Below are 24,474 nucleotides of genomic sequence, written 5' to 3'. Positions count from 1 at the left end.
TCTCTTCCCATACCAGCCTCATACACTCACTGGTGGTCCAAGGATGGAAGTCCAGAGCCATGGTGTCTGATCCTCCACCTCTCTTCATTTTACATCTGGGACTGACAGCTTCCTCTTCTCCAGCCTGTGAACATCAATGAGGAAGATTTCCAGCCTTTGATGCACCAATGTAAGCTTCCCCTGTTTCAAAGTCTGACTGTCATAGTCTTGCTGTGGGTATCAAACACTTCACATTGATTCTTCTCTCATTCCTGTGTAGTGACCCAAATCCTCCCCATGGCAATTAAATGCCCAGGGCAGAATCTCAGTGCAAAGTCACATAAGCCTTTTGTAAAGGCAGACAGGACAAGCAGAAATACACTGATGGATTAAACAGCTCAGTAAATAGATAATGGGAGGATGGATAGATGATAGATAGATACATAGATAGATAGATAGATAGATAGATAGATAGATAGATAATAGATAATCTATGTAATATTAAAGTGAATTGTTTTTGGATATTATAATTTTTGAAAATAACTTCTTGCTGTTATTGTTTTGGTTTGGTTTTAGTTTTGGTTTTTTCAAGACGGTGTTTCTCCTTGTAGCCTTGGCTGTCTTGGAACTTGCTCTGTAAAACAGGCTGGACTCAACTCACAGAGATCCACCTGCCTCTGCCTGGGATTAAAGGTGGGCACCACCACCGTGGAGCTGGATGAATCACAGACCATCAAGATAGCTGAGCAGATAAAAGGTGTTTGCTGCACAAGTCTTATGACCTGAGTTCAATCCCCAAAATCTACCCAAAAGTGGAAGGAGAGAACCAATCCCAAGAAGTTGATCTCTGATCTTCACACATATGCTGTGGTACATATGTACGTGTTGTGTATACACACACAATAATAATAAATTCAAATTCTTTTAATCTTATCAATTACAATCATTTTTTAATTTTTTAAAAAGAAAATTGAGCTTATTTCCAAGAACACAACTTTTTTATATGAAATTATGCCAATGATGGGGTTGAAGAGATGGCTCAGAGGTTAAGAGCAGTGGCTGTTCCTCCAGAAGTCCTGAGTTCAATTCTCAGCAACCATATGGTGGCACAGCCATCTGTAATGAGATCCGGTGCACTCTTCTAGCCTGCCTGTATTTATTGTGAATACACAATAAATAAATAAATAAATAAATAAATAAATAAATAAATAAATAGTCTTTTTTAAAAAATTATGCTAATGATGGCAAAAATTATAACTTTGGTAGCAAAATTGCCAGTGTTTTTATTCTCTTTTGAGACAGAATATGACCATGACACTTGGGATAAAATTAAAGTTGTAATCTTTTTCCTGTCTCCCAAGTACAGGAATATAATCATGTACCTCACACCTGGCTCCAAAATGTCAATTTCTAAACAAAAAATTCTTGAAATCCCAAAAATGAGACACATTTTGAATAAGAAACTCTCACAAGTTTTAAATGAAGAATGATAGTGTGAACGTTCACCAGTAAATGTAAAGTCATAGGCACATTTGCACATGTGTGTGCATTATGTGTGTATGGGTATAGGTCCGAGATCAACACTGGATATTTCCCTCAGTCACTCTTCACCTTATTTTTGGCACAAAGTTTCTCACTAAACTGAGAGCTCACCAATTCGGCTGGAGTGGCTGACCAGGAAACCACAGGGATCCATAAGTCTCTCCCTCACCAACACTGGAATTACAGGTACCCACTGCCACAGGTCCTCGTGATTGCGCAGCAAGGGCTTTTCCAACTGAGCCATTTGCTCAGCCTTTTAAAGTCATTTTATATCTACCTAAAATGCACAGCAGTGAAATATTTAAAGACTTCATTAACTATCCATAGTCTTTATTGATAAATGTAATATTTATGTGTCTACTGCTAATATGGATGGGTTTCTAAGCCAACTGAACCTTCTCATGTATAAAATTTCAAAAGAATAATGGAGTCTTTTATCCACAGAGGCTGTGTGTTCTGTAAAGACAGTTAACCAGGGACTGGTTTAGACATAGCTGCCAGGATGGCACAGACCAAATAGACAGAGGTATCCACCACCGTATGTGAAGCAGGAGATCTGGAGTCACCTGTTGATACACAAACAGGAACCCCAGGCCAGACTCCACACACCCCTGCTGGGATTTACACATACATTTCTGACTACCCAGCCCTGGGCTGGGCCTTACTTAAACTGGCATATCAGGGTTACTTTCCTCAGCATGCAATGCCCACTCTGTTGCTGGCTGAAGGCCAGTGTTCTGATGATGCACCATCTCCACACTAGCTCACACGGTGTACTGTGGTATAATGGCCCAGTGCCAATGTCACTGGAGTCCTCAGCCCGGGCACTCATAGGACAGTCTACCAGACTCTGCTGCCCCACATCCTATCACCAGCTTGACATTGATGGTGATTCCCCCATCAGCTCCAGGCCAGGCCATTCTAGGCTACTCTGGAAGTCCAAGAGTTGGGCACTCAAAGACATTGCTGTAACTCGTGAGTGTCACAAATGGGAATTAGAGAACATCATGTCCAAAGGCCAGATATGATAATCAACTAACTATATCGGGAATAGAGAACAGCCTGGTAGAACTGGGTAGAGATATCACACCTGAGAGGAGGAGATAAAAAGGAGTAAGCTGAGACAGCCAGAATTGTGTTATACAAAGCTGAGCCAAAAAATGGTTTGAGTATAAAGGCCTACTGCATGTTATAGGTGAAGTGTAAGCTGTATGGTTTCACACAGTTAGCTATGGCAGCACATCTCTCTGGGGAAGCCTGTGATTGCTTGTCCAGAGAGCAGTCCTGAGGAGGAAAAACATGCCTGAATGTGAGCAGCAAGGGCAGTCACATCATGCTAGGGGCCCCTTAAATAAACCAGGGAAAGAAGAAGACAGTGTTTCCTCTCTCTCCTCCGTCCCTGCTTCCCAGCTGCCACGATGAGTTGTTTTGCTCTGCCATGCCCTCCCCACCATAATGAACTGACCTTCTGTAACTGTGGGCCCAAATAATGCTTTTGTCCCTTATATTTTTTTCTTCAGTTATTTTTTGATGGCCATGAGAATTCTAATGCAGGAAGTACTTGATGTCTAAACCAATCAGGCTTTTTTTTTTTTTTTCTTTGCCACACTGATTTCAAGGGTACAACTCGAGGCTGGGAGCAGGGACCTACGGTGAAGTAAGAAGATGCATGACTTTGGCTAGATGTTTGAGGGATGGGCATGCCTTTGGCTAGGAATGTATGCCACCCTAAAAGCAGTTGGCACACACACACACACCTCTTAGAACCAAGAGCAGAGCCAACCTTGGAACAAATGACACACCATGGGAGGCAGAGCAGAAGGGAGAAAGCAAGTCAGCCTATTTTGATCTCACTGAGCTGCTAGGTCCAGTCCCGCCCAGCCTTACTTCTGGGTTTCCCTGGGAAGCAAGTCAGCATGCTTCCTAACCCCTTAACTGACTTGTTTGTGTTGCCTTGAAACAAACCATCACTTGGGGATCAAGGTCCACGGGGAACCCTAGTACTAAATAATCCATCCAAGAATCTAGTCCAGGCTGCTGTAGCTTCGTGGGCCTGAAGAGGACAGTGCCAGGAGTCAGTCGTGTATCCCTTGATCAGCTTCAGAGCTACTTCCCAAAGGCCTAGAAGGTTCTGGAGAGTGCCCAGGGTCTGTGGTGTGCCAATCCAGACAGTCTCGTGGGCCCCTTTATTCTATTATTACATGTTTCATTGGCTTGTTTGCAGTCACAAGCATTTACTTTTAATTTAGACAATCTCCCCTTTTTCTTTTGCCTGCCTTTAAAATAGATTCTGCAGAGTGAGGCTGCATTACAGACTGCCCTTGATTTCTGTGTTCATTCGTTAGAGTATTTGGTATATCTGCAGCCAAGAAGCCGTAGGCACTGGATCGTTGTGTTCCTCTGTTTTCCCTTTTCAGGGATTCTGTTAAAAATCCATAATGCAACCAGACAAGCAGAACTTTCGGGCATTCTTCCGAAGGTCAAACCCTCTGCCTCTACACTTCCAGTCAGCTCCTGCTTGGTACCAGCATCTCCGAAAAAGAAGAATGCTGCCCTTCCATGTGCCCTTACTAAAGTCCCAACCACACACAAAGCAGCACTTCCATTAGCCCAGAGCACTTTTCTTTCGAGAGGCTTCCAAAGGCTCGGTAGCAACAAGCAACAAATAACAAACAAGCAACATTTGCAGAACATCAACAGATACTGTCTGCTTTAAACCTCAGGGAGAGGGAGGTAGAGGGCTGGTGTGGGCAGGAAACACGCCACTCAAGTTGGTAAGGAGGGATAGTTGATGGTGATGAGTGCTTTGATCTGCTGATCCCCTTATCGGATTTCTCTCTGTGATTCTGCTTATGGGGAGAGTTTTTCTCTCCCACCACTAATGCTTCTTGCAGGTCCTGGCTTATATCTATTAGACTAAACACACCCTGGGGAAATAGTGGCTAACTCCAGTCTGTACACTTCTGAAACGTCAAGCAGTGGGAATCCACAGAGCTCCAGGCTTCTCTGATTAATGTCACCGCTATGAAGCGTCCAGATTCCCTGAAAACAAAGCGACGTTATTTCGATTCCAACTTCAATTCTAGCCCTCAGTGAAGGATGCTGAGAACCACAGTGAGGTTGTTTTCATCCTGACCATCTTACCTTTGAAATAAAGAGGTGTGTCACCTTTGACACACATCCAATGGCCAAAACAGGGCTTGCTGGCCCTGTCTCTCACTCCCAGCTGTTGCCATGGCTCGCTCAGAAGATCAGCTGCCCAGAGACAGCATGGAAATGGAGTACACACTGAGTCAGTCCCAAGTATCACCTAGGATAATGAGCAGAGGTCTCAGGATTTTGAAAGCCAAAAGGCCCTCTCTTTTGTAAAGCTGCCCTCAACTGAAAGGAGACAAAAAAGGGCAAGGCCAAAGTAAAACAGACTTTGTCTTATTAACCTGGTGCACATGCCTGCGATCGGTGGCTTAACTGGCAAATTGCAAGGACCTCGATGGGAGATTCAGAATGCAACAAGTGGATGTTGCTATGGAAACGGATCAAATGAACCCCGAGAATGAAGGACCTCAGTCTGGGGAAAATGCTGGAGGAGGATAGATGTTGCTTTGAATGCACTGATGTTGAAAGCCTGTACAAGAGGAAGAGCTTGAAATGTTCTTACTAACTTAGCATCCTGAGGCCAACACAAGAAGTTTGCCCCCAGGTCAGTTGATTTAGAAAAAGATGATGCCCTCTGCCCTTCAGCTGGGGACCCAGGTTGCATGAATCTCTGCTAGCTCCAGGGCTCAGCTGGCCCCAGGCCTGCTGTCCATAGGGCCTGGGAAGTGTGTCACATCTGCAAAGGTCCCTACCCCCATCCTTTGGTATCGAGATTGGAAACTCTGGGTAAAACAAAAAGAAGAGACAAGAAACGGGGCTTTGGCTAACTCAAAAGAGTTGGCAGTTAAGCTTAAGGAAGGATTTAATCTCAGGAAGTGATCATATTCAAGGTCACAATCCCAACCCCAAATGCCTCATTTTCTAGATAAAATTGGACTGTGTCTAAGCACACTGGATGAACTTAGGGTCCCACCCTGAGGCTAGGGCTGGGGACAGAGCTGGACTTAATAACATCTGTCATCCCTTCCAGTCCTGTGATTCTGTGATAATTGACAGATGGGTGTACTGATTTTCCAGTACACCCACGATTAGACAATCCAAATAGCATAGTTATAGATAATTGCCCGGTCGGGAGATGATATAAATGCAATAACTAACACAGGAAGGGGCACTGTCTCAGAGTCAGACGACCAGAAAGCTTCTCTGAAGGTGAGAGGACAGCCCCTCTGGGGGGGGGGGTCGGTCTGAAGGAAGCACAAGTGTGTCTTCTACTTCAGTTCTCTACTGTGGGCACAGATGCAGCTCCGTGTTTGTTGCTCTCAACGACCCAGTAATGAGCATAAGAGTAACCGTAACAGCAACAAGGGAGAGGAACACTGACTTCTCAGATTATCTTAAACCTGGGCTGAGCATCCCTCCTGAAAAATTTTATATTCATATTAGTTTATACAGTATGTGGACTATAATAGCTACTCAGTGGATTTTAGCTACCATATCTGATTGATTAGTTTCAAGTCTTAGATATAGCTCGGTGGTAAAACACTTGCTTATCACTTACCCAAGATACTCTGAGGCATTCTCAGTTTCCAGAATCTTCTGTTAAAAATACATTCTAAACAGTATGTTGCTGCTTCCACTTCCTTGCCCCAGCATAGTGATACATATCTATAATTACAAACCAGGAATGGAGAAGCAGGAGGATCGGGGACTCAAGGACATCCTCAGCCAGATAGTGGGTTCAAACCCAGCCTGGAATGCGTGAGACCCTGACTCAAAATAAACAGACACACAAAAATAAATAAATAAATATGCTTTAAACCTAAGGGCTAACCAGGCATTGTAATGCATGCCTTTAATCCCAGCACTGGGGAGGTATAGGCAGGCAGATCTCTGAGTTCAAGTCTACAAAGCAAGTTCCAGGTCATCCAGGGCTACACAGTGAGACCCTGTTTCAAAAACAAAGGTGTTTAAGAGCACTGGATGCTCTTCCAAAGGACCTGTGTTCAGTTCCCAGTACCCACACAATGACTCACAACCACCTGCAACTGCAGTTCTAGAGGTTCCAACTCTTCTGGCATCCATGGGCCCTGTGCATATATGATGCACAGATATCCAAACAGGTGAACCACTCATAGACAGAAAAGAAAAACAAAGAAAATTAGTGAACAAACAAATGAAAAGAAAACAAAAAAAACCTAAGAGCTAAAGATGCAGCTAGCTCAGTGACATAGCTCTTAACTAGTATGTACAAAGTCTTGGATCTAATGCCTAATACTTCAAAGAAACAAAAATAAATTAAGTGCTCAGTAGCTTCGTGTGACTAGTGACAACTATTAAAGTTTTTATCATGACAGATTATAGAATAGAGCTACTCTGTGATGTATAATTCAATCAAAAGGCCAGAATGATGCCCCCTTAGACCTATGAAGGGCCAGAATGATGCCCCTTAGACCTATGGAGGTCCAGAATGATGCCCCCCTTAGACCTATGAAGGACCAAAATGATGCCCCCTTAGACATATGGAGGACCAGAACCATGCCTCCTTAGAACTATGGAGGTCCAGAACGATGCCCCCTTAAACCTATGGAGATTCAGAAAGATGACCCCTTAGACCTATGGAGGTCCAGAATAATGCCCCCTTAGACCTATGGAAGACCAGAATGAATCCCCCTTAGACCTATGAAGGACCAGAATGATGCCCCCTTAGACATATGGAGGTTCAGAATGATGCCCTCTTAGACCAATGGAGGTTCAGAATGATGTCTCCTTAGATCTATGGAGATCTGGACCACATGCTTATTCCTAACCAATCACTGGCAAAGGAGACAAAGCTCTCCAGATTGGCTTAGTCTTATACCAATTGAGCTCACTGGTATTGAAATGCATCCTTCCCACAGCTAATGTCCACTCAGAAGAGAGTGGAAACTACAAAACCAAGATGATGCCAACAAGGAGATGGAATATAATTGGAGTTAGCATACAACTTGTAATGTGCTTGGAAAACATAAGAAGATATGTTCATAATGGTTTATATGTTATATAGAATATAATAACCACTCGGTGGATTTTTGTTTGTTTGTTTTTTGGGGACAGGGTTTCTCTCTGGCTGTCTTGGAACTTGCTTTGCAGACCAAGCTGGCCTTGAACTCACAGAAATCTGTCTGCCTCTGCCTCTGCCTCTGCCTCCAAGTACTGAGATTATAGGCATGCATCACCACTATCCAGCTTACTCAGTGGATTTTAGTTACTGTCTTAGTTAGGGTTTCTATTGCTGTGAAGAGACACCATGACCACAGTAACTCTTATAAAGAAAACATTTAATTGGGATGGCTGGCTTACAGTTTCAGAGGTTCATTCCATTATCATCATGACAGGTGGTATGGTGGCATGCAGACAGACATGGTGCTGGAGAAGGAGCCAAGAGTCCTACATCTTGCAAGCAACTGGAAGTCAACAGACACTAGGCAGTATCCTGAGTATAGGAAACTTCAAAGCCCATCCCCAAAGTGACACACTTCCTCCAATAAGGCCATACCAACTCCAACAAAGCCACACCTCCTAATAGTGCTACTCCCTGTGAGATTATGGGGGTCTGTTACATTCAAAATACCAGTTACCATAGTCTGATAAACTTTAGATCTTAGATATAGCTCATTGGTAGAACATTTAATTAGCATGTGACTGAGTTTAATCCCCCACTAAAAATTAATAATAATAATAATAATAATAATAATAATAATAATAATATTTTGCCACAATCAATGGCACATACCTCAAGACCCATCTACTGAGGAAACCAAGGCAAGAAAATCACATCAGCCTGGAGTTCAAGGCCAGCTTAGTCAATAAGGTGACTCTGCTACTCAATATAGTAACAGTAGCAATAATGATGGTGACCATAATAGCATTAAAAGCATATTTTATTCATTGTGAGAGCTGAGTGTCTCATAAGAATGCAAAAGAAGCAACTCCTCCTGGGAGCAACGAAATAAAGACATCTCATTCTGGATGGGCCTCTCATGAAGGTATTCCTAGTAGTCTTAGCTTGAGTCCTCTGAGTAGGACTGGTTGTGTAGAACTACACAATATGACAGACAACTCCAACAGCTGTCTCAGGCAGGCTGGACTGAAGCCAACAGGCCCTCCTCCCTGAAACAAGAATGAAAAACAAGCATGCCTGTCCCAGCCACCTCCTGAGGTTCACAGAGATGAGATCTTCCAGATAAAACCTTGCAAGAGCTCTGAGATTCTTGGGAGCACAATAAACGTAGTTGCTTTCATCTTCCTTATCCTCTAAAGAGTGGGTGTTTAATATTGCAAAGCAGGCCAATTTGTCAAACAAAATAATAAATGCTCATGGTTGGAAATACCCAGCCACACAGAACATTTTTACTTCAAAGGTTAGATACTCTTTTATTATCAAAGATTACTAATATCAACACTTGAGGTAGGAACCCACAGCTCATTAATGCTGAATATAATTGCATCAAGCTGTCCACACTAGCTTTTCCACTGGGCTAAATCTGTTGTTTATCAAGACTCACTAAAGGGAATATATTTGCATATTTTAGTGAGAGTCAATGTCTAATAGAGTAAAAAGTTTACCTCCAAGGTGGTGGTCCCCTCTTCCAGCATTGGTCTCCAGGTATAGATCTGTTCCAGCTTCTATTAATTTCCAGTCACTTGACTTGAGCAGAGCAGACACTACAAGGGGAGAGAGACTTGGCTTAGAACACAAATCAACGTAGAGAATTTACTTAAGAGAAATTTGAGTCCTTCTTTGTTTCCAATTCTCCATAGCTAATGTGCATGAACTCTGTGCAAAATTACAGTAAGAAAATTGTTGTCTGAAATAATTAAAGTGTCTTTCAAGGCATTATCGCAAATTTACAATTATGCTATCGTCCCCAAAGCCAAACTCCCTGGAATTCCACTGAAGAGTGGCATCATCTGGTGGACACAGGCGATACTGCAGCTCTCTTCCAAGTTTGTTGCAAGCCTTCCATGAAAAATGTTAATTTCTTAATTGTGTTAAAATTTTCAGGAATTCATAAACTACTGAAATAACTTCTGGTAAGCATCCTGAGGTAAGCCTCACATCTCCAGATTATCACAATACTTAACAGATAAATCTTATCAGCTGACTGGACTTTTCTAGACATTCTTAATTGTTTTATGTACAGATTTTATTTCACCTCAAAAGGTTATGAACTACCTGAAGGCCACTCTTTCAACTTTTTCCTATCCTTTAGACTTCCAACTTTATCAACAGGCTCTTGGCAATGACTTGCAGGGACTGAATATAAAAAGAGAGAATTTGGAAGTCAAATGCCAACATGCCTTTTGTTCACTTTGAGATAAATTATAAAATAATGTAGTTGCTGTGGGAGACATTATATGCACTCCTCAGACAACTAACATTAAGGCTAGCAAAAGATCCAGCAATCTCTCTTTGGGGTAGATAGCCAAAAAATGCAATCTAGATCTTGAAGTATCTTCACTCCCATATCCATTGCAGCATTGTTTACAGTAGCTAAAATATGGGTATAATCTAAAGGTCCGTGGACCACTGATGAGTAAAGAAAATTATACATGTAATAAGTTATATACATATTCAAAGAAATAGTTTTTATCCATTAAAAGAAGGAAGCCCTGATATTTGCAACATAACAAAATCATTCTGGGAGATATTATGTTAAGTGAAAAAAGCTAAGTACAAAAAAAGTGGATACTGTATTATCTCATTGTTTTAGATTTTTCACTGCTGTAACAAAATACCTGAGGAAAACAACTTCACGGAGGAAAGATTTATTTTGACTCACAGTTTGAGAGGTTTGAATCTCTGATGTTAGTGAGGCATGGTAGAGCAGAGCAGTTCAGTTTACAGCAGCCAGAAAGATTCTCCTTTCTCCTGTTTCCAGGTCCCCAGCCTAGGGAATGACACCTCCCAAGCTGAGCCTCCAAAGGAGACACACACTCTGTTCAAAATCCTTTCTACAGTAAAAGTTTCAAGGAAACCCCAAAGCAACTGACTGTATGGTGCCCAGATTCTTGGTCCATAAACACTCTGAGGTGTTCTGTGTGTATTAAAATGGTTTAAACCATCTAAATTTTTGACAACAATGCGTGTTTTCTGAATCTCTCACCCTGAGAACATTCTCCATCCCAGGAGCTTGCTTGGCTCCCCCAGGAAGAAAGGCTATAGGGAGTCAAGCTTAACCCTAATTGCCTAGAGAACTATAAGCCAAATAGACTTCTATCTTTTATGAATTACTTTGTAGGTATTTTGTTACAGCAATTGAAAACAGATTAAGATAGGGATTTTGGACAAGCAGGGGTGGTGCACACCTTTAATCCTAGCACTTGGGAGGCGGAGGCAGAGGCAGGCGGATCTCTTGAGTTTGAAGCCAGACTGATCTACAAATTGAGTTCCAGGAGCCAAGGCTACACAGAGAAACCTTGTCTTGAAAAATAAAATAGGGATTATGGGACTGAAAGGCATTGTCATTAACTTGAATATTTTTTTTTTTTTAGATTTTAAAATTACATATACCTATGGGTGAATATATACATGTGAGGGTGATGCCCTTGAAGACTAGAGGAGTCAGATCTCCCTGGAGTGGGATTAAAAGTGGTTATGCACCAGCTAACGTGGGTGCTGAGAACCAAACTTCCAACCTCTGCAGAAGCAGTACCCACTCTTAATTCCTGACCTCTCTCTCTCAAGCCCATGGCATAGTTTTTTGGGTTTTTTTTTTTTATGTCTTCTGTTTGCATGCCAGCAGAGGGCACCAGATCTCATTCAAGGTGGTTGTGAGTCACCATGTGGTTGCTGGGAACTGAACTCAGGACCTCTGGAAGAAGAGTCAGTGCTCTCAACTGCTGAGCCATCTCTCCAGCCCCCATGGCATAGTTTTATAAACCATAGTTTTGAAACCAATTAAAACTGTCAATGTAAGCAGGGTAGTGAAGGCACATATCTTTAATCCCAGCACTAGGGAGGTAGATACAGTCGGATCTCTATGAGTTCAAGACCGGCCTGGTCTATAAAGTAAGTCCTAGGACAATTTAAAAAAAAAAAAAAAAACTGTCAGTGTAGTTTTTAGAAAATTTACTATTCTTGTAGATGACCCTGGTTCAATTCTAAGCTCCATGTGATGGCTCGCAGCCATCTATAATTCCAGTAACAAGAGATATGATACCCTCTTCTGGCCTCCATAGACCTCAGACACAAACATGATACATGTATACCCGAAGACAAACATCATAGATACAAAGTAAATAAATCCTGGAGAGGGAGATCTCTCTGGCTTATTTTCGCAACAGTGCTTCTGTATGGACAAGTCCGTTCCAGACAGATTTTCCAAGCTCTTCCTGGACTTTCATGGGTGCAAAACATCAACTAATCTTTCCCTACTTGATCTTCCCACCTTCGGGATCTCTTTGTAGTGGTGAGCCCAAAGACATCATTCCAGGGCTCCCAGAGGACACATGACCCATACTCAGCAGCTTCCCTCAGAAGGCCCCCTCAGTGAGGAACTCAGGCCCACCTTCTCCAGTCAAGGCTTGGTTCTAAAGGATGCCCCTCCACATCTACACGGATGTTGTGGACCTTGTTTATTATCCTAATTTCTCCAGAACAGATACAAATAAAATTAACTGTGTCCTCTAACTTTGGCAGGTAGGTATTTGAAAACCCAAGGGACAGAGCCTTATTCCATTCTGGGTAAGCAATGAGGTTTAGTGGACTGGAAACACTTCATGCCTGGACCAGCTGTCCTGCCCCCATGTACCCAAAGGTTCTTTTTTTGAGCCCTCTCTGGTCCTCTATCACCATGCCTTCCAAAACATGATGTTTGGGGGGGGGGGTTCTATAACCTTCTGCAAAGCTCAAACTCTGTATTTGGTATTGGATGGGCCAGGATCCGTAAGTGAACCATTCAGCTCAATCTAGACTATGTCATTAGAATCAGCATTCAGGTCCTACCAACTCCTGGTGGTGCCAAACCAGTGGTTCCCAATATTTGAGTTTCATTGGAAGAGATGTCTAAGGATACCCAAAGGCCTTAATTGTGCCCTGGCTGTGCCTCGGGCTTCTCTCATGGTAATCACAGCACTGTACCTAGGGGCTGCTCAGCCTTCTTTTGTGCAACCCTGGGTACATTACATTCCCTCAGTTCTGCTGACTTCATCAGTGGATCAGCCATATTAATACTTCATAGGGCTGTTAAATGAAATAATGGCAGGTAGGCAGCTTTCTCCAACAGCAATCTTCCACTAATTACTACAGGCCTGTGCTACCCAAAATTGAAGCCACTATCCCTGTGTGACTGTTTTACACTTATATTTAAATGAATTAAAATTAAAATTCAGTTCCTCTGTCTAACTATCTATATTTTGAAGACTCAATAGCCACATGGGACTGATAGCTACAGTATTAGATATTTCCATCACAGTAGAAAACTGTTGGGGAATTTTTCAGATCCCAATGCCCAGGCTTCACTCCAGAGCAATTAAATGGGAACTGCTGAGTAGGAATCTACCACTAAGAGGTTTTTGTTTTCTTTTGTTTTGTTTTTAAGACTTATTTTTTAATTATGTGTATACCTGTTTGTTTCTTTGGGGCTGTGTTGCATGCAGGTGCAGGTGTCCACAGAGGCCAGAAGATGGCATCAGATCCCCTGGAGCTGGAGTTAGAAGGCCACCTAATGTGGATGCTAGAAACCAAACTTGTGTCCCCTGCAGCAACAATATGTCTCTTAATTGCTAAGCTGTCTCCCAGCTCTTATTTTGTTTGTTTGTTTGTTTGTTTGTTTGTTTGTTTTTAATTTGGGGTTCTAAGTAGGTATCCAGTGCCAAAGTCAACTTGCAGTGAAGACTGAGAAGCCCTGTCCTAGACACACTCTCCACAGTAGATTCCACTGGGTGGAGATGCTTTAGAGAGAGCTCCTCCCTGATGTCCAAATTATTTGCTTGTTGCATTTAACTGCCATTTGACACCAGACCTTGACTCCTCCCCAGACTGTTACTCTGTGGTTTCCTATAGCTTTGGTAGATTGTAAGCAACTGTGGTATAAAAACTAGCCAGTCCACCAGAGAGCTGCGCTGAGGTACTAGAGCGATACAGCATCTGATGTCTTAGATGCTCAGCCTTGGGAGAGCAGGACCTGCCTCTCTCTTTGGAGATCTCACAGCTGAAATGCCCTCAATGAAATGGGCATTAATGCAGGGCCTTCAGGCTGGGATGGACTGGAATCAGCTGCTCACTAGCTATGCCTCATACTTCAGCTAGCAGAAAGCTACTGGAAGAATTCTGTGATTGGTGCCAAAGAAGTGGAAGCAATTAGAGTGAAGTCAAAACCTGGTGAGTCTTCATAGCATCTTCTCACATAATCCCCGCTAAGGCTGACTGTTTCCTGCCTTGTTAGTGAAGTTACTGGGGCTTGGTGAACCCACTGAGTCGAGGTAGAGGTCTGCATTTAAACCTTTGTCTTTTAGAAGTCTGTGCTTTTTCTCTTGCACAATACAGCCAATGTCTGTCCCGGCACAGTGTGACTGACAGCATGGATGAAAAAGTGAAAAACCTACACGAAGAACAATTGATGAACATGATCGTGATGAACACGATTGGTCAGCTTTACATTGCTGTAACAAATTACCTGAATGAACAACTTAAAAAGAGGAAATACTGTGTTTGGGTTCACAGTTTCTCAGGTTTTCTATGGTCTATTGGCCTGTTTGTTGTTGTTGTTGTTGTTGTTATTACTCCTATAGGAAAAGCAGCACATCATGAAGGGGAGCCTGAGAAGGGAAGGGAAAGAAAGGAAGATAAGAGACTGAAGTACCAATATCTCCTTAGGGGTCTGATCCTAGTCACTCAAACATTTCCCACGCCTCCTTCTGTTCCCTGTTGGCTGTCCTGGAAATCACTGTATAGATCAAGCTGGCCTCGAACCCAAAGATAACCACCTGCTTTTAAAGGCATGCATCACCACACCTGGCTCTCCTCTTAAAGGTCCTGTACCTCCAACAGCACCACAGACTATTGACCAAACCTTTAGGGCATAAGGCTTTGGGAACATTTATCCAAACCAACATGGAATATTGATAGACAGTAAAGTAAGACACTACCTGGTCCATTAGAGCAAGTGAAAGATAATCAGCCTTGAATTGAGTCTAAAAAAGTAATAATATATAAAACCAGAGAATGTAACTAAAGAAAATCAAGGAAGTCCATGTAACATGGAAAGGCTCATGGTATTCCATCTGAAGAACTGCTCACCAAGTCAAAAAGGAAGAGGCAGTATGTGCTCATTAGTGATAAGAGTAGATTATTGAGCATGGGGTTGTACCAGGAACTGACTACATATCCTGGCTAACTAATTATGCATGCTCCTGCCAGAATTCCCACTTGATGGAGGAGGAAACAGAAAGTTAAGTTAAGCCTGCCCAAAATCACTCAGCAAATGAGGCAGACGTCAGTTACCACATGGATTAGTTACCTTCAACTTTCAGAAGAAGATTCTGTAATGGCAGGGGAGGCCTGGCAGCAGATGGCCAGAGCAGGAAGCTAAGAGATCACATCTTCAACAACATACAATAAGGAGAGAAAGAACTAGAAGTGGGGTAAGGCTATGAAGTAACGGACTTCCTCCAGCAAGGCTCCACAACCTTCCCAAAAGGCAACACCAACTGAGACTAAGAGCTCAATATATGAGTCCGTGGGGACATTTTTCATTCAAAGCACACCACCTCATTTTTTTAATTCAAAAAGCTGTCTGAGAAGAATTGGGTAATCACAATGTTGCCTTAAAAGTGACCCTAATAGCAAACTACCTGAGTGCACACCCAACCTTTACAATAGCAATACATCCTTTAAAAGACTGCAGCACCTTTACTTTAATAAAGTAGGTACGACTGTAGAACCTCTCCCTGAGCTATTGTCTTTACCTCAAGAACTTAGCCTAGTCTCTGGCAGCAAGAAGTGCTTGCTAAATTCAAGCAGTTCTATTACCAAGAGCATCTGGGTAATGCTGCTTCTCCGTCCCAGTTAGGGTCACTATGGCTATGATGGAACACCATGACCAAAAGCAAGTAGGAGAGGAAAGAGGTGGTTCATCTTACACTTTCCTATTGTAGTTCATCACCGAAGGAAGCCAGGACAGGAACTCAAGCAGGGACAGAACCTGGAGGCAGGGGCTGATGCAAGGGTCAAGGTGGAGTGCTGCTTACTGCCTTGCTCCCCATGGCTTGTTCAGCCTGCTTTCTTATAGAACACAGGGCCACCAGCCCAGGAATGGCCCCATCCACAAAGAGCTGGGCCCTCCCCCATCAACCACTAATTAAGAAAATACCATTCAGCTGGAGTCTTGACACATTTTCTCAACTGAGGCTCCCTCCTTTCAGATGCCTCTAGCTTATGTCAAGTTTATAGAACTAGCAAGCACAATCTCCTTAGAGGTAGTACTAACTGAGCCTAAATCAGAGATTTAGGCACTGCCAGCCAGTCCTCTGGAAAGCACTGGACCTGGCTGCTTGGGATGCTGACAGGAAAATCTGGGCCCACAGCACTCTTGTCTATTATGGCTATGAGAAGTTTGAGGATTTCTTCTCTGCAGTCCCACATGGGCCACTGAGGGAGGCTCAGGCTAGAATCTACTTCTACTTTCAACTGTTTAGTTATCTCTGGGTCAAGGATTTTGCTCCGAAGAGATGGACTGAGAGATGGAAGGAGGGAAGGATGGAGGGAGGAAAGGAGGAAGAGAGGAAGGGAGAGAGGGTCTTAAAAATCACTGAAAATGCAATCCCCTCCTTTAACAGATAAGAATTGAAGTCTGAATCGTTTAGGGGATCCACCTGGGTTCCACAGTAAGGGACTTTCCAGCAGAGCAATTAACAAAACCAAAAGTTATGAGGCAACCAGATACAGTGTCCAAATGTACTATAACATACTACAACCTCTAAGAAACAGGCAATTATTAAGCTGTTGATGTTTAAAAGGCCGGCATCTTCATTCCTTTCAGGGGCCTTCTTGCCACAAAAGGGTATTTTGAATTTGTGACCTCCTCCAGAGGGCACTATTCCCATTGCATTTCATGAGAAGGGTATTTCCCAAGGGTCCAAAACACTGGCGCTAGATCCCAGGAGTCCCTGCACCATTCAGAAAGATGAGAACAGAAGGAAGGCTGCGGTGGGTACCGACTCTAGCTGCTCATATTGGAGGATAGACCTTTCTGACACAGCTGCAAAGTTAGTCTTTAGCTTTTATAGGTTATAGTCTCATAGTCACAGACTCAACTCTGCTATGGCAGCCCAAAAGCAGCCATAGGCCATTAGTAAACGCACCACCAGTTTTAATAAAACTTTGTTAGCCAGACACGGTGGTACACTCCTTAATCCCAGACTTGGGAAGCAGAGACAGATGGATCTCTGTGAGTTCAAGGCTAGCTGGTTAACGTAGTGAGATTCTGTCTCAAAACAAAACAAAAATCAATAAAACTCTATTGAAGGATACTGAAAATGGAATTCTATATGATGTTCATATGTAACAAAATAATTCTTTTTTAGTTACTTTATTTTCATTTTATGTGCATTGGTATGAGGATGTCAGATCCATTGAAATTGGAGTTACAGACAGCTGTGACATGTCATGTGGGCACTGGGAATTGAACCCCAGTCCTCTGGCAGAGAAGCTGGTGTAGTTAACTACTGAGCCATTTCTTCACCCCATTTTTGTTGTTGTTGTTGTTGTTGTTTGAGACAGCGTTTCTCTGTGGCTTTGGAGGCTGTCCTGGAACTAGTTCTTATAGACCAGGCTGGTCTTAAACTCACAGAGATCCACCTGCCTCTGCCTTCCGAGTGCTGGGACTAAAGGCGTGTGCCACCAACACCTGGCCACCCCAATTTTTTAAGGCAAGGTTTCACTAGGCATCTCTGGCTGGCCTGGAACTCATTCTGCCTGAGGCTATGTACATGCCCACCCTAGTCTTGTAGATTAAGAGTCACGATTCTTCCCATGTTGGTACCACCAAAGCCATGATGTCCCCTCAGCAAATTAGAGCAGGCTGGGTTCTAGGACAGATGGACAGAAGTCACATGGCTGCCAGGTATGCCAGAGAGAAACAATGCCAAGACTTAAGAAGTAGTGTGTGGTTTGTAAGGGAGACAGATGACATGAAAATGTGCATTTTAATTGGGAGCTATTGTACAGAACAGTCAAGAAAGAGGCAGAAATATCCAGATACTTGAGATGGTATTTCAGTAATAAGTGAAGGGGGTGCTGGCCACAGGGAACCAGAGTCACGGCAGAAGAAGAACACAAATGCTCCTTCAAAGGAAGATGGAGAAGGACTGAGATTCATGGAGGTGGGGAAGGATGGTCCTCGGGGACTCAAAGGGCCTGGTCTTAGTGGAAAGATACTTCATTCTTTTGTGTGGGGCAGGTGCGTGTGGGTATGTATATATGTGCCAGGGTATGCATGCACATGTGTATGATTGTGTGTGTGTGTGTGTGTGTGTGTGTGTGTGTGTGTGTGTGAGAGAAGAGAGAGAGAGAGAGAGAGAGAGAGAGAGAGAATGTGAAGATGCCCATGGATGTGGCAAGTATCTGTGAAGGGGTGTGGTGTGTGTGTGTGTGTGTGTGTGTGTGTGTGTGTGTGTGTGTGTGTAATCAGTCTTAGCTTTCAATCCTTAGGAGCTGTCCAACTTGGATTTATTTTGGGTTTGTTTGCTTGTATGTTTTGAGATAGGGTCTCTTGTTGTCTTGGGCCTCAATGATTAGCTGCCTGGCCAGGGGTCCACCTGCCTTAGTCTCTCCTGAGTATTAAAGTCCCCTGCCTGCTGCCATGCCCCAGCCAGCTTTTCACGTGGGAGCAGAGAACCAAACTCCAGTCCTTGCACTTCTGTAGCAGATGCTGCTGACTGAACCTCCTGCCCAGGTCCTCTCCCTTCCCTGGCAAATAATCATTTTGTCTACACAGATTCTGTTTAGTATAAACATTGTAAGTTTCTGGTCTGTAAGATGGCTCGGGAGTAAAGGCACTGGCTGCCTGGTCCAACTACCTGAATTCCATCCCCCTGGAGCCACATGACCCAAGGAAAGAGCCCAGGTTCCTGCAAGTTGTCCTCTGACCTCCACATGCTGCCCACACAAAACAAATATAGTAGTTCTTTAAAAAAAAAAATATTGTAACCCTCGCCAAGCAGTGGTGGAGCACACCCTTAACCCCAACACTCTGGAGGCAGAGGCAGGCAGATCCCTGTGAATTCATGACTAGCCTGGTCTATAGAGCAAGGTCCACATCAGTCAGAGCTATAGTGAGAAAAAAAACAAAATAAAAAAAAAAAAAACTGTAACCCCCTAGTACAAATGTTCATTAAGACACAACAAAAGTTGTATTTTTCTATCTTATTTTTAATGGACTATTTTTAAACTGTTTTAACTTCACACAAAACTAAGTGAAATATGCACTGAGTTTTCTCATGCCCCTACACACACTCCTCTCTCTCTCTCCCCCTCTCTCCCTCATTTCCTCCCTCCCTCTCTCCCTTTTCCACGATAAGTACCTACACCTGTGTGGGACATTAGTTATAACCTATGTATCATTACAACCTCACTCCACAGCTTACATTACAGTCTGCTCTGTGTTGCACACGTCACAGATAATCACAACTGTGTCCTGACACATGCATTCCGTGTAAAGTATTATACCATGCAATTTCACAGCCCTAAAAATCCTGTGTTCCGTCTGTTCCTCCTTCTCTCTTTGCAAACTTTCAACAATCATTATCTCCTGGTGACCGTCTCCAGCCTATTTGCCTTTTCCTGATCATCATAAAAGTTTTCTTTTGGGGAAAAAAATATAGCCTGCCTTCTTCATAAGTAATCCGTGCAGCTGGCTAACAAAAGAGGGAAGAAAGTTGCCCTTCTTTGGTCAGCAGCCCATCAGTTTTTACCCATTCACACTCTCCATAAGTCTGGGTGTGATGTCTGTGGGAGATGTTGAAAATGAGGTGCTAGCAAGACAATTAGGTGCAGAGATCAGTAAACACCTGCAACAATAAGAAAGGCATTGCAATGACAGGTCAAATCTGAATATGCAGATTCCAGAGTCTCTGCCCAGCGGGCACAGCTGAGAATGGATAAGCTCCCCAGGGGAGAAAGGAGCCAGCAGGGAGATTAGAGAGGCAAACCCTGGGGAATTGCTTCATTACAAATATTTATTAGGACTTGCAATGAGAGAGGCCCTGCTGGGAGAACTGACCTATGGGAAGGTGCAAACAAACAAACCCAAGATTTGGTTGTAGAAGGGAGGGAAAGAGCACTTTAAGAAAGCCATAACAAGTAAGTAAGTAAGCAAACAGAAGGGCGGTTCTGTGAGGATGTGATGAACAAAGCCAGACACAGAATTAGCAAGGAGTGTCGAGGGAGAGAGGCAGACATATATGACAGGTTGTTTTATTCAGAATCATAGGTACTCTTTGGGTCCTACAGAAGTAAGACGGCTCATACACTACGTTCCATAGATATCACACATCCAGCAGGCCCTGGGATATTAACTTGGAGATGTTGGTAGAGCCCTTGCCTAGCACACAAGAGGCTCTGGGTTCAATCTCCAGCAGCAAAAAAAAAAAAAAACTAATCTGTTGATTAATTAAAATGAAATCATCAAACTCGATATTTCTGCAGTCAATTAGGTGAACATTGATATCAAATAGAGAGTAGGAAGGCTAAAAAACTTGAGCTCTATCTTAAGAAAATCTGGCTTTTTTTTCAAAGATTTTTGGATTTAAAAACATGAGAGTTCTGAGCAGTTTCCCCCCTTTCACATAGAACAGCATGGTCTTATTTTTATGCCTGGAATGAAGTCTTCACACCGCCACATAGAGTGAAGGTCCCCCAAGTGGTTTCACACATGCTTTCTTCCTTTAAACGGGATTATAATTGGCTGAAATACAGAACTCAAATCTGATTATCTTTGGGTCTTTATCACAGGGCATAGTGGCTGGCACACATAAATGTCCCATAATTTTAGCTGCCCTGGATAGTTACAGTTCCTAATAAATGCACTTCGCAGGACCAATCGCTATCCCATCTTGGCTCTTTCGGTAACCCAACCTCCCAGCCCTTGTCGCCCAAGCTCCAGAATGACTTCTTTATTGATATGCAGCTGGCACATCCTATTTCTCTTCTTAAATCCAAACTCAATAGCCATCTGTTTGTTCTGGCATCCAAGCACTAATTGCCATTCCTGATTTTGTTTGATATGTTTGACCTGGTGTTTTGGAACTAAGTCTTAATTGTGTTTTTATTTAATATGGAAGACACACGTAAAGCAAGTGCAGAAGGAGTGCTATATAAATGCAAATTTTATTGTATTTCACTGCAGACCTCAAAGATTTACCAAACTTGGTTCTACTCTTGAGGGAGGTCCCCCTATACAGAGCTTAGGGAGTTGTCTCCCCTTTCTCCTCGACGGACCATTTCCTGAAAGCTGCACTATCAAGGAGATAGACACCCCATCATATGCCAAAACCACCACAATTCTACTGAACTTTGCAAACCTTACATTAAGCTATGACTTTTTTTTAAAATCTTGCTTTTGTGAACTATTCGAACATTTTACATTTAAGCACCTCCTTACCTTTAGTGGTGTTATTTCAAAACTTAAGTTTGAGAGTTCTATATTTTTTTGGGTTTTTTTTGTTTCTTGAGAAGATTTCTCTGTGTAGCCCTGGATGTCCTGAAACTTGATCTGTAGGCCAGGCTGGCCTCAAACTCATAGAGGTCCACCTGTCTCTGTCTCCCAAGAGGAGGGGGGGATTAAAGGAATACCACTGCCCAACTGAAAACTCTATTTGTTTTTTAATATTCTCTCTCTCTCTCTCTCTCTCTCTCTCTCTCTCTCTCTCTCTCTCTCTCTCTCACACACACACACACACACACACACACACACACACACACAGAGAGATAGTCAGTATCACAAAATTATGGCACTAACCATGAGATAATCATTAAAATTTAAGGCTCCATTGAAACTTTTCAAGATAATGGCTGGATGGCTGGGAAACACTGACTCAGTGGGTAAAATACTCACCAAGCAAGCGTGAAGGCCAGAGTTCAGATCAGAGCCCACAGAAAGTCTATGAGATGGCTTGTTCCAGCACTCCGAAGGCAAGATGGGAGATGGAAACAGGAAATGCCCTGGAAGCTCATGAGCCAGCTAGCCTGGCACACACAGCAGCTAAGAGAAGCCTAATGTCTGTTTACCCGAGGCTGCCGTCTGACCTCATGCACACTGGGGCACATTTCACCTGCACTCACACATACATCGTATACACGTGTATCGCTCTTTCTAAGAGAGAGAGAGAAAAATTGCAGGATAAGCTAGCCACTTCAAGAACACCTAAGCCCTTTATTACAATGGAATTGCAAATACTGTCAAAACCAAGTAAGACACTAATCCACTTAGCAAAGAAATAGCTCTGTGACTTGTGAATTGTTCCATTCAGAGGCCACAGTTAGTGCCAACTCTCTACTGCCAGCTGGCCCCCACCCCACAGAAGTGCTTAGTGCTTCCACTGTCCTGGGTCTGAATTTTGAACTTGTCACCCAAGCCTGTTCCTCTGACCACATTCCACGAAGTTGCCTTGACTCCCAGCTCTTGTTTTCCCTTTCTGCTTTCCCTTCTCCAGGCTTGACCCTCTGATTATCTTCCTAGCAGTGGCCTTGGCTGGCTCTCAGTCTATCTACACCAGCATGAAAGAATGTATTTATTTTCTGTTCTTTCTGAGTCACTGAGTTCGCCCTGCTATGTTCTGGAACAGTCCAATGGCTTATACACTTCTGCAATGTGAACAGCATAGTTGGTTTTCATCACTAGGGACAGAAAATACTTGCCATTTCAAGAATCTTTACATCTTTGTTGGTTTAATAACATTCTTTGTACCCAGTGGTGGTCATGGAAAATGACTAACATTCTCCATTTGGTGGCATGGCTGAGCCGATGAAACACTGCTAATATTATAATGCAGTCCCTGTCGATGACAGATATGAAGAGAACTGCCATGTTAAGAAAGATATTGCTTGCCATTGCTATTGCATATACAACCTCACATGCGTCGCCATGAGACTAAACTGACCTTTTATATCTCTGGCCTCCAGCAGATACAGTCTAAACTGTAGCTACAGAGCTAGATTGTATGTGAGATGAAAACCCAGTCTTTGTTCACTCTGGGGTAGAGACAGAGACAGCAATAATGACAAGTGTGACTGAGAAACAGTGATGAGGAGACAGAGCAGATAATCAAAGGGTCAGGATCCAAGCAGTGAAGATGAGAGCCTGAACTGCTACAACTTAGAATACAGGTAACGAGACTTGTGAGCCACAACACCTACAAATCTTTAAGAATGCCAAGAAGAACCCTGTGATGGCACACCTGCAATCCCCTAACTCCAGGGGCTGAGGCAGGAGGGTTCAAATTTTAGGGCAGACTAGAAAATGTTGCAAGACTCTGTCTCAAAAAAAAAAAAAAATTTTTTTTCATAATGGGCAGGGACGGGGGGAGGGGGACAGTTTGAAGAGATAGCTCAGCAGTTAAAAACACTTCTTGCTCTTCCAGAGGACTTGAGTTTAGTTCTCAGCACACACACATCAAGTGACACCATCTTCTGGCCTCCACTGGCACCTGCGCACCAATGGCATATACCCACACAGGCAAATACACATACACAGAAATAATAAAAGTAAATAAATAGTTTCATTTTGTTTTTTTAAGGGCCAGGATATATCTGAGCAGTAGAGCCCCCACCTAAGGCATTGAATTCAGTCCCTAGTATTAGAAATAGGGTAGTAAGTTATAAGAGGTGTTGGGTAAGAGCCTTGATCAATGGGCCAGAGAGGAGGCTCCGTGGCTAAGGGTGCTTGTCACCAAGCCTCACCTGTAGGGCTCAATCCCTAGGACCCTAGGACCCATAGAAAGGTGAAAGCAGAGAACCAACTTTCAAAGGCTGTACTCTACTCTGCTGCGTGCGCGCGCACACACACACACACACACACACACACACACACACACACACAATTAAATGAATATAAAAATACAAATCAGCCTTGGAATGCTCATATCCATATACTATGAGAATGATTCTGGACAATCTATTACACTCTGAGTCTCAATTTCCTTATCAGGGGAGAAAAACAGAGATGGGGCGGGGGTGGATCAGAACCACAGAAAATACTCCTGTACGTGGTGAGAAGCAAATGACATCATGCATACAGACTGCTTAGCGGAAAGTCTGGCACCAATAAACCATTAAATAAATGGCTATCAATATGACATCAGTAATCAAGGACTGAAGTTAATAACAAGACATGAAAATAATTGCTGTGTGAATTTCTCCTTTTTTAAAAGCCGTATCCCATTTATTATTATGAGTGTGGTATGGTGAAGGGTTGCATATCCTCAGCATGGGGGGGGGGGTTCATGTGAACATGAACTCTAGGAAATGAACTCCAAGTTAACCTAGTAACCTAGTGTGCAAATGAATGCCTGGTTTAGGGGAACGAAGAACTGGGTCTCAACCAAACTTCAGCCAGTCATATGCAGGTGGCCAAGGGCTCCGACAAGATCATCACCTGTCCCCTCAGTTCCACTTCCTGGACTTCATTTGTGTCTTCCATCCAGAAATACTTTCTAACCACAGTGCAGGAAGAAGTTCTCTGAGCCTGTCCTGGTTCTGTGCCCCTCAACTCCAGAATCACAAAGAAAACCCAATGCAGAGAGGCAAAACTAGAGACGTTGTGGTTTCGTCTGTTAACAGATCTGCCTCGAGCTGGCTGTGAGACTGCTCTGCACACA

This window comes from Cricetulus griseus, chromosome 3, assembly GCF_003668045.3.
Source record: "Cricetulus griseus strain 17A/GY chromosome 3, alternate assembly CriGri-PICRH-1.0, whole genome shotgun sequence".
NCBI classification, from domain to species: Eukaryota; Metazoa; Chordata; class Mammalia; order Rodentia; family Cricetidae; genus Cricetulus; species Cricetulus griseus.
The sequence above is the reverse complement of the archived record's forward strand: the minus strand, read 5'-3'. Positions refer to the sequence as shown.